The 10270-nt window shown below is 40.9% G+C and overlaps 1 protein-coding gene across 3 annotated transcripts in view; it reads left to right on the top strand.

The window, feature by feature from the left end:
- Nucleotides 1–27: 27 nt before the first annotated feature.
- The window catches only part of pigr (polymeric immunoglobulin receptor), a 28022-nt gene continuing 17779 nt past the window's right edge, over nt 28–10270 (top strand). For all 3 annotated transcript variants that reach the window (XM_062978598.1, XM_062978599.1, XM_062978600.1), the window contains exon 1: nt 28–267. The gene's annotated coding sequence lies outside the window, so the exon portion shown is untranslated. The remainder of the gene's footprint in view (nt 268–10270) is intronic.

Here is a 10270-nt window from a genome sequence, read left to right as displayed (position 1 = left end):
GAGTGGGGTCATATTCCTTTAAGAAGTCTCAACAGGTGGATGGATGTACAGGGTTGGAGCTCAGAGGAGGTCTTACAGTACTTTCATTTCTTGTGAAGTCCAGTGTTGTGCCAGCTGTACTTAAGAAGTCCGGGAACAAACAGCGACACAAAGAGAAGTGTCTCAAGGGTCAAGGTTTTTCGCCCCTTTAGTCATACCAGGAGGATTAAAGCAACAAGAAAAGGAGAATTTGTACCTCTGACCTACTCTGCACAATTAACCAAGAGTGTGAGTAACATTTGTTTACTATTGCTGCATTTCTAACAGGATCTCACATACACAAAAAACAACCCAAAAAATAAGTGGGAATTTGAACATTTATTTTATTTTATGCTCTCTACTACTAGACTTTGCAAAAATGAATTCCTAGAGGGGAACAGTATGTCTTTGTGTGTGTATGTGTGTGCACACGCACACAAACATATACATATTAGAACTGGTCCAAATATCTTCTGCACAATTATTTGAGTCCCATCCATGGGAGAAAAGCAGGATAAAGATAGATAAATAAATAAATAAATAACAATAATAATTTTGAGTATTGAACTTTATCATGGGTTATGTCAGCTCTTTAAATCTCCAATCACGTAACATATTTTTGTGAATGTTTCAGCTAATTTTCACTATATTTACCTGAGGTTCAGCTACACTGATTTTGATCTACCTTGCTTTGGGTAAGTGTATTTAGGAATTCAGGCTATGCAAATAGCTTAGAAAAGGGGGTAAAGAACAGGTGCCTTATTGAGAAGACAAGGGACAATTCTGTCTTGTTTATTTACGCTATTTTATCATGTATAAAGTTGTTTTAATTTTTTTATATATTACTGTCGGCACTGAATGTTTGCCACTGTGTATTTTGTTGTAAGCCGCCCTGAGTCTCTTCGGGGAGGTAGGGCGGGCTATAAACAAAGCTTCATTCATTCATTCATTCATTCATTCATTCATTCAAAATAGTACAGGATGACTGCTGGGACAATGAAAGTCACACCCTTCCATTGCATTAGAGTGGTCGTTTCCCGTCTGACACTTACAGAAATGTTGAACAATTTTATAATCTGCAAACAATATTCTGATTTGCACTGCCGACTGGGACATCATGGAATTGTAGTCCTCTGGAAAAAAGTCACTTTGCAAGACGGAAGCAGGCTGGGATTAGACAGATTGCCCAATGCATACAGCATGCCACATGAGTGACCAAAACAACGATTACAAACTTTGGACTACCTCAGTAAAAGAAAGCTTTTTTATTTTGTGGAAGTAGGAACTTCAAAGTTCTCTCATGATCTGCTGTGAACAAAAATCAACAAGAACAGTAACAAAAACTAATTAGTGACACTACTGTTGTAAAAGTCTTCTTTTGAAATCTCAAAAGTGTTTTGCCAGAGTAAGGATTTCACTTAAGTCAAAACTGAACAGAAACACAGAACATTAAAAGCTATTATGAAGGACAAACTTAATTTTACTGTCTAGCTGTTAGATAATTTATTTTTACTCATAACTGAAGTGAAGTGCCTTTGAGGATAATTGAGCTTTTATTATTGTTTTTAGTCCCCATTCAGAAGAAACTGAATTTGGGCTCCAAACTGCATTGGGCTTTATGTGTTTGTTTGTGACAGAAAATTCTTACAGCTGACTGCTTTGTACTGAATTTGCCATCTAGTTTGACACATGCACACGTATTTCTCCTTTTGTCCACTACACAGCATTATGTGGATCAACCCATCCAAGCCCAAACACAAGGGCCACAGGGAGGATATCCATGATTGCACGAACTTGTGCATGAAAAACAAGTGGTGGCAGGTTGTTGTTGCTGCTGTTTGCCATCAACTCAACTTCAATGGTGACCTTATGAATGAGAGACCTCCAAGATCCCCAACCCTTCCTCTTTTCACAATGCCTTTCCTTTTACCATGCATTATTGTATTTTACAATGAGTCATATTTCTCATGAAATGTCCAAAATACGACAGACTCACTCTAGTTATTTTGAATTCTAGTAAGAGTTCTAAGATTAATTTATTTGTCTCTTGAGCAGTCAATGCTATCTGCAGAACTTTTCTGTAGCACTACATTTCCGTTGAATTGTTTTTCCTTCTGTTCCCTTCCTTCACTGTCCTGATTTCACACCTATGTACAGAAATTAAAAGTGCTATGGCCTAGATAATTCTGATGTTGGTATTTAATGGCATGTCTCTTTACACTTGACACTTAAAACTAATTCATGATTCTTTTAGTATTCTGATTTTTTTGACTGCAGTCCCTATTTGGTTTAATGACTGAGCAAAGGAATAAGAAACTTTTAATGATTTTGATGCCTTCATGTCCCACTTTAAAAAAAAAAGGCAACTTCTATGGAGGTTTGGGTTAGTCTTTTGTTGTGTCTCATAATAAAACAAGTGATGAGAATGAGGTATCACCCTTTTTATGGTGTCTCTAGGTGCCACTAGCCCTTTTACACTACAACAGTTATCGAGCTCTAAAGCCAATTTAACTTTTCTGGCACTTTTCAATAAGTCCTGAGACTGGCAATGGATGGTGGCTGTATTATTATGACTCTAAAAAGTGAACTTAACACATAAAAAAGAATTATCCACTTCTCTGAATAAAGAGCTCAAGGGCTTAATCCATCCCAGGAGAACCTAAAAGAAGCAACTTTATCTGCCATGGTGCCATTTCTGGCCTTTTAATATACCTGGGTGAGGAAATGATAATGATGCCCAGGGACAGCTGCCCCCCCCCCCCCCCCCCAAGGCAGCATTGATGCTTTCTCTTCTCTACAGAATGATCCTCAACTTATTTGCAGGTCATATAAAAATCCATACTCTTTGACTTATACGTGAGATCGATCTATGTGTGAGTATATACAATGCTTTGTGAAATCAACAGCAAAGACCCACATCTTTTCATCTACCCTTTTTCCCTTGCCCCCGACTCACTTTCTGTCTTCAGAGAAATTGACACTATTGTCAATTGGAGGAATAAGCTGGAAAATCACCTGTGCTGTCGGGCATTTGGGCTTTGCTGTGTTCCACCTATGGCTATTATTCATGATGCCAGCACCTGCTTTCACAGTATACAGAGGATGCAGGAGTCAGTGTGAATTCTGCCTTTATTTTCACTTCTTTTCTTCCCTTCTCCTATGCATGGAGAATGAAAAATACTGCTAAAGCTATCATCCTGTTTGAATTGTAGGAAGGTTTCAATGTTTCCCTTTGCTGTAAAGCAAGATAGTTGGGTGACTATTATGCACATACATACTGTGTCTGTGGAAGCACTTGCATGACCAAGACTGAAAGCACCTCTCTGATGTATTCATATTGCTTTACTTCCCATGTCATCTATGGAGAAATAAGCCCTCTGTGTAATTGCCAGGTAACTTTAACATCCAAATAAGGTGTACCTTTCTGGTTTACACTAATCTGTACGAGGTATTTATTGATAGAATTAAGAAAGCTGGGAACATCATTACATTATTTTCTCATAATGAGTGAGAGTAACAAGAATGTTAAAAATATTGTGAACCACCGCATAGTCAGACATTGAAAATGCAAATTCAGTTGCTGAGGTTAAAGTTTGCCTGTCCCTCAACTTCCCGCTGCTTGATATGCATCAGTGATTTTCATCACTAGTCAAATTTTTATTTGTACTGGCACTCTTTCCCCCCCCCCCTCCTCCCCGTTCCTACAAACAAAAGGAGATCTCATGTTGCTATTCTCAGGTTTCCTCCTATATATTTGAGATCTTTCATTGTATGCTAAAGCTTTTCTTCCAGAAGTGAAAGCAGGTTCATAAACTTTTCAATACCTTCTCATTTCCATGTGTGAACAGTGTTTATGGTAGAATGCCTCATCATATCTTTATTGATTTGGAATGCATTCTAAGTAATATCAGAAATTTAATTGGAATAGGGATTGTGCAGCCAGGGCTGTAGCCAAGGGTGGGGGGATGTCGGTTCAACCCCCCCCCCCCCGAAAATGTTCAGGTTTTTTTAAAAAAAAACAACCTGGTTTACTCATGAATTTTAACTGATTAACCAAATCCCCATGAGTTTCCACTGAAGTTTATCTATCTTGAGTGTCCACTGAAGTTTATCAATGGAGCCTGATTTCTAAATTGTTTGGTGTTATGGAACTACTCTTCATGATTCGCTAAAATAAGTTTCAACCGCCAGCACCCCCCCCCCCAATTTCCCCCCCGGCTATGGTCTTGTGTGCAGCCCTCCAGATGTTGATCTACAACTCCCAGAATTTCTTACTCCTGCCAGTGTTAGTTAGGGCGGTGGGATTTAAATCTTATCACTATCTGGAAGGTATCGCATTTCCCATTCCTAATCGAACACTAACTACGTTGACTTTTATTGGTGATTTTTAACTTTCCTAGATGTCAATGGCAAATCTCAGAGAATACTGGCATTTACTGAGCATCTGATATTAATGCCAAAGAAGTGTCTCTTATGTTTTTTATACAATTTAACAGCAAAGGACATTTATTGTGGTACAGCTCTCTTCACATCAGGAAAACCTCAATTTCTTTTCATTAAATAAGCTAGTGTCAATTTCTCATATTATATAAGAAAAATTATCTGGTGTTTCCCAGGTTTATGTTGATGATAAACATGCAAAGGGAAAGGTCTCAGATAGTAAGACATCCCTCTTTTGTAACGATACTTTGAATAAAACCAACTGATAGCACATACAGTCATTAGGCTCAAAAGCATTTTTAAGTTTTAATTTGAGTAGACCCACTAAATCAATGAAAACTTGGTAAGTCAAAAAAATGTAAGTTCCATTGTTTCGATGAGTTTACTAAAGCGAGACTAGTAATTAAACTGAGGCTTTACCATTAGTTTTACACAAGGCTGTATGCAAAATGGACCATTCTGGAAGTCTGGAATTGGAACAGCAGCAATTTATTTTATTAAACAACCTGAAGATTTCCCCCTTCCCCCAACTTTTCTTTGTCCCAAATTGCAACTTCCAGCCACTTTTGGTCATTGTTTTTCTTCTCTGAAACTTGGTATTTTCAGGATTAGTGCACCCTGCAGTTGCTCTTGAGGTAGAGACTTGGGGTGCTTCTAGACTACAGACTTAATGCAGTTTGAAACCACTTCAACTGTCATCACTTAATGCTATGGATGCGATTTTCCTACTTCCTGGCAAGGGGTTGGATTGGATGGCCCATGAGGTCTCTTCTAACTGTAGGATGTAGCGTAACTGGATTTCAGTAAGGCCTTCGACAAAGTCCCCCACGACCTTCTGGCAAACAAACTAGTAAAATGTGGGCTAGACAAAACTACAGTTAGGTGGATCTGTAGTTGGCTAAGCGAACGAACCCAAAGGGTGCTCACCAATGCATCGTCTTCATCATCGAAAGAAGTGACAAGTGGAGTGCTGCAGGGCTCCGTCCTGGGCCCGGTTCTGTTCAACATCTTTATTAACGACTTAGACGAAGGGTTAGAAGGCATGATCATCAAAACTGGGAGGGATAGCTAACACTCCAGAAGACAGGAGCAGAATTCAAAACAATCTTGACAGAGTAGAGAGATGGGCCGAAACTAACAAAATGAAGTTCAACAGGGACAAATGCAAGATACTTCACTTCGGCAGAAAAAATGGAAATCAAAGATAGAGAATGGGGGACGCCTGGCTTGACAGCAGTGTGTGCGAAAAAGACCTTGAAGTCCTTGTGGACAACAAGTTAAACATGAGCCAACAATGTGATGCGGTTGCTAAAAAAGCCAATAGGATTCTGGCCTGCATCAATAGGGGAATAGCGTCTAGATCCAGGGAAGTCATGCTCCCCCTCTATTCTGCCTTGGTCAGACCACATCTGGAATACTGCATCCAATTCTGGGCACCACAGTTGAAGGGAGATGTTGACAAGCTGTAAAGCGTCCAGAGGAGGGCGACGAACATGATTAAGGGTCTGGAGAACAAGCCCTATGAGGAGCGGCTTAAAGAGCTGGGCATGTTTAGCCTGCAAAAGAGAAGGCTGAGAGGAGACATGATAGACATGTACAAATACGTGAAGGGAAGTCATAGGGAGGAGGGAGCAAGCTTGTTTTCTGCTGCCCTGCAGACTAGGACACGGAACAATGGCTTCAAACTACAGGAAAGGAGATTCCACCTGAACATCAGGAAGAACTTCCTCACTGTGAGAGCTGTTCGACAGTGGAACTCTCTCCCCCGGGCCGTGGTGGAGGCTCCTTCTTTGGAGACTTTTAAGCAGAGGCTGGATGGCCACCTGTCGGGGGTGCTTTGAATGCGATTTCCTGCTTCTTAGCAGGGGGTTGGACTGGATGGCCCATGAGGTCTCTGCCAACTCTACTATTCTATGATTCTATGATTCTATGATTCTATGATTCTATGATTCTATAGAATCACTAGCTGTGCCCTGCCACGCATTGCTGTGGCCAATTGGAATTGCACTGAATAGCATCGCTGCTTCTAAGCCTGGGCGCTTTCTATATAGGGGCCTTCTTGCTTGGGCTGGTTGAATGGAACAGAGTGGCCTGATAGCTTCCAAACGAGAGGGTTTTTTATGTAGGGCAAATATTGGTTTGACAGGTTGAAGAGGAGTGAGTAGTCTGGGTGGTTTGAAGCCTGGTTGCTTTCTACCTTGTGGAATTGTTGGTTGGCCAGGTCGAATAGGAATGAATAGTCTGAGTGCAGGAAGTATGAATGTTGCAATTAGTTACCTTGATTTGTATTGAATGGCCTTGGAGGTTCGAGGCCTGGTTGTTTCGTGGTTGAGGGAATCCTTTGTTGGGAGGTGTTAGCTGGGCTGATTGTTTCCTGTCTGGAATTCCCCTGTCTGGAATTTCCCTGTCTTCTGAGTGTTGTTTTGTATTTTGTGTCCTGATTTTAGAGATTCTATTGTTTTGTTTTCTTATTAGACCACAGTAATTATTACATACGATATACAGTCATGTTATGTATTAATTACTGTTTTTACGAATGTATCACCCAAACATTGCAACATTTAGTTCAAAAACATTGAGTACTAAATGGTCGACTGCCTTGGATAAAGGCCAGGCCTTTCTGGAGGGCGGCAGAGGGGGGCTCTGTGCAGACCTCGCTGTTCCCTCCTCCCTGGTGCCATGTTGAGGGCCGGTGGGTGAGTTTTATTTTGGTGGGCGGTGCCTCGGGGCAGGAAAAGGGGAGCGCGTGGGAGAGCCCATTGAGGGGAGGGGTGGGGTTGTTCTGTCCATGCCTGGGGTTTGTTTTGGCGTAGGCGCACATGGAGCGTTCTTGTTTTTTGGATTTTTTAGGCCCCATGGTGGTTTCTGTTGTCTATTTTTGTTGTATGAACCTAGAGGCATGGAGGAGGGGTTGTGCTGCTAAATTTTGAGGTTGTGGGGTATGTAGTTTTGTTGTTTTGTTCGCTGCCGGGATTCCATCACTCTTTTATATATATATATATATATATATATATATATATAGATGGGAGTTATCATTTTACAAGATATTTAGTCTTTTGTGCCAAAGAGTGTTGGTGCCTCACCAAACTACAAATCACAGGATTCCATATTGAACAATGACATTAAAGTAGTGCCAAACTGTGTAGATACACCCATGGCCCCCAAAACTCTGGAACTTTTTCATCCCTGAGTTACTTGAATCAAAGAAAAAATCCAAGTAACTCAGTAAGACCATTGCCAATATCATGGGGAGGTACTATCAGTTGGACTAGGCAATCCTAATCAACAAGTCCATCTTTGTATAGACTGTGTATAGCTGAGCCAGCTGTTTTTCAATCATTGAAAATTAGAGTGGGAAAGGACACTACGAAGACTTTGCCCAGCAATCTTGATTCAGTCTGTAGAGTCTGTAGTGAGAAAGACCTTTTTGATCAGTTGGAGAAAGGCTCCATGTTTCCAAACAGACAAAAGTCCTTGGTTTGTTAGTTTCTAAAACAAAGGCCATCTTCTTTGTTTTATTTCAGCCTTGAGATGTGATAGTGTTGGTTTACATTAGGCTCAGAAACTGCAAGAGCATTTTTCTCATAGCCCAGGAGTTAATTAGTACCCTAAACCAAGAAGCCATTGAGCAACTTTGCAGAAAGAAAGATCAACAAAGCATCTTTTATCCAAAGGAGGAAACAGAAGATTTTCTTTGCCGGGAATTACCCTGTACAACAAAGTCCATCACTTGATGCCCAGAGAATGAATGCTTCATGCTATTTACACAGTGCTCACTTGGCATTCACTATAGTTTTAACAAACATGAGTATTTCCTGGATGAAATAAATACTTGGCAGGCATGTCTCATTACATGTACAGGGGTAATCTGGACAAGATCCGACCCTCCCAAGGTGAGAACTTTGTCTTAGGTAGTGTAGATGTGTGTGGAGCAAATTGCTCTTCAATCCACAGCCAAAAGAACCACCATGGCCACAATGTGAAGCCACACTTCCCTTCTGGCTGGGGATGCTGTTTTTGTTTGATGCTGTCCTGGAGAACCTTGTTGTCAATGCATAGATGAAACTATAGCAGTACAGCAGATAGCAGACCTCACCAGAATGTAGTCAAGGTAGTCATGGAGACCACCAGTTAAGGTGATCATATCAACCAGTCATGACATGATTTCATGGATAGTCTCTGTAGACAAGTTGGCCCACAGTATCCTATCTTGAGGATCCATCAGGGCAAGCTCTTAAAGGATTATTTGTTCTGCTACCACTGAAATAGTGACAAAATGTAGGAGAGGAGATTGTTACATTGGCACTACTCTGCACAATTACTTCACCAGTTGAGATAAACTTGCAGAAGGGCCAAATTGAGGGCTGGGAAGGGACCGAGCAAGAGAAGAGGCATATTATGACAAAATGCCCGATCCAAACCTCTCACAGCCCAGGAATATAGCCATTAATTGATGAAATCCTAAGTAATTTCCAATCTATTCCAGAGTGGTATAGATCAACATTGATTTCTCTGACCTAATATCAGGAAAGGTTTGCATCTAGAAGCTTACAAGGAAGACATATTCCTTGGGATATGCTTATTATAGATCAGTGGCTCTCAACCTGTGGGTCCCCAGGTGTTTTGGCCTACAACTCCCAGAAATCGCAGTTAGTTTACCAGCTGTTAGGATTTCTGGGAGTTGAAGACCAAAACATCTGGAGACCCACAGGTTGAAAAACACTGTTATAGATAGTTAAAGAGCAATAGAACCATGAAGCTGTCCAATGAGTCCAATCCTCTTCTAAATGCAGGTTCTCCAACTAAAGCACCCCCAGCAGATAGCTGTTAAGTCCCTTTTTGAAGACATCCAGAGAAGGAGACCTCAAAATCTCCCTAGGCAAGTGGTTCCCTTGCTGGACTGCTCTCATGATCAAGAAGTTCCTTGTAATGTTCAATTGAAATCTACTCTCCTTCAACTTCAAGGCAGGTAGCAGAGAACAGGCCTTCACCCTCATCTCTATGACAGACCTTGATGTTTTAAAGAACCTAATAATGTCACTTCTCAGGCCCCTTCCACACTGCCCCCATATCCCAGGATCTGATCCCAGATTATCTGATTATTCCAGATTATCTGGCAGTGGAGACTCATATAATCTAGTTTAAAGCAGACAATCTGGGATCAGATCCTGGAATATAGGGCAGTGTGGAAGTGAGCGTGTACTGCCTCAGAGCAGAGAGTCTCATTCTCTGGAAGTTCTTAAGCAGAGACTAGATGGCCATCTGTTGGGAGGGGGTACTTTGATTGTGTCTTCCTGCATGGCAGAGGGTTGAACTGGATGACCCTTGTGGTCTCTTCCAACTCTGTGATTATATGACTCTAGTAATCCCAAAGTCCTTTTTGCAAGTAGTACTGCTGAGCCATGCATTTCACCTTATAGCTATGCATTTGGTTTTTGTGGTCTAAATGTAGAATTTTGCATTTGTCTCTACTGAATTTCATTTTACTGGTTTCTGTCCAGTTTTCTATTTCTGTTAGCCACCCTTCACAGCACTGTGTTATCCCCAAACTTGATTAGGATTCCTTCACTGTCATCTAAACCATTGATAAAAATGTTGAAGAGTAATGGCTCTAGGACAAAACTTTGAAGAACTCCGCTTGAGACCTCTTTCCAGTTTGAAGCAAAGTTCATAACAATTGATAACAATTCTTTGAGCATGGTTTCCCCAACAATTATTACTCCATTTGACAATGTTCCCATCTCTACCATGTTTAATCAGTTTGCTTATCAAAACACGATGAGGGACCCTATTAAGCACTTCGCTGAAGTCC

This window comes from Anolis carolinensis, chromosome 4 (genome assembly GCF_035594765.1).
Source record: "Anolis carolinensis isolate JA03-04 chromosome 4, rAnoCar3.1.pri, whole genome shotgun sequence".
NCBI lineage: Eukaryota > Metazoa > Chordata > Lepidosauria > Squamata > Dactyloidae > Anolis > Anolis carolinensis.
This window is presented reverse-complemented; position numbering and strand designations above follow the sequence as displayed.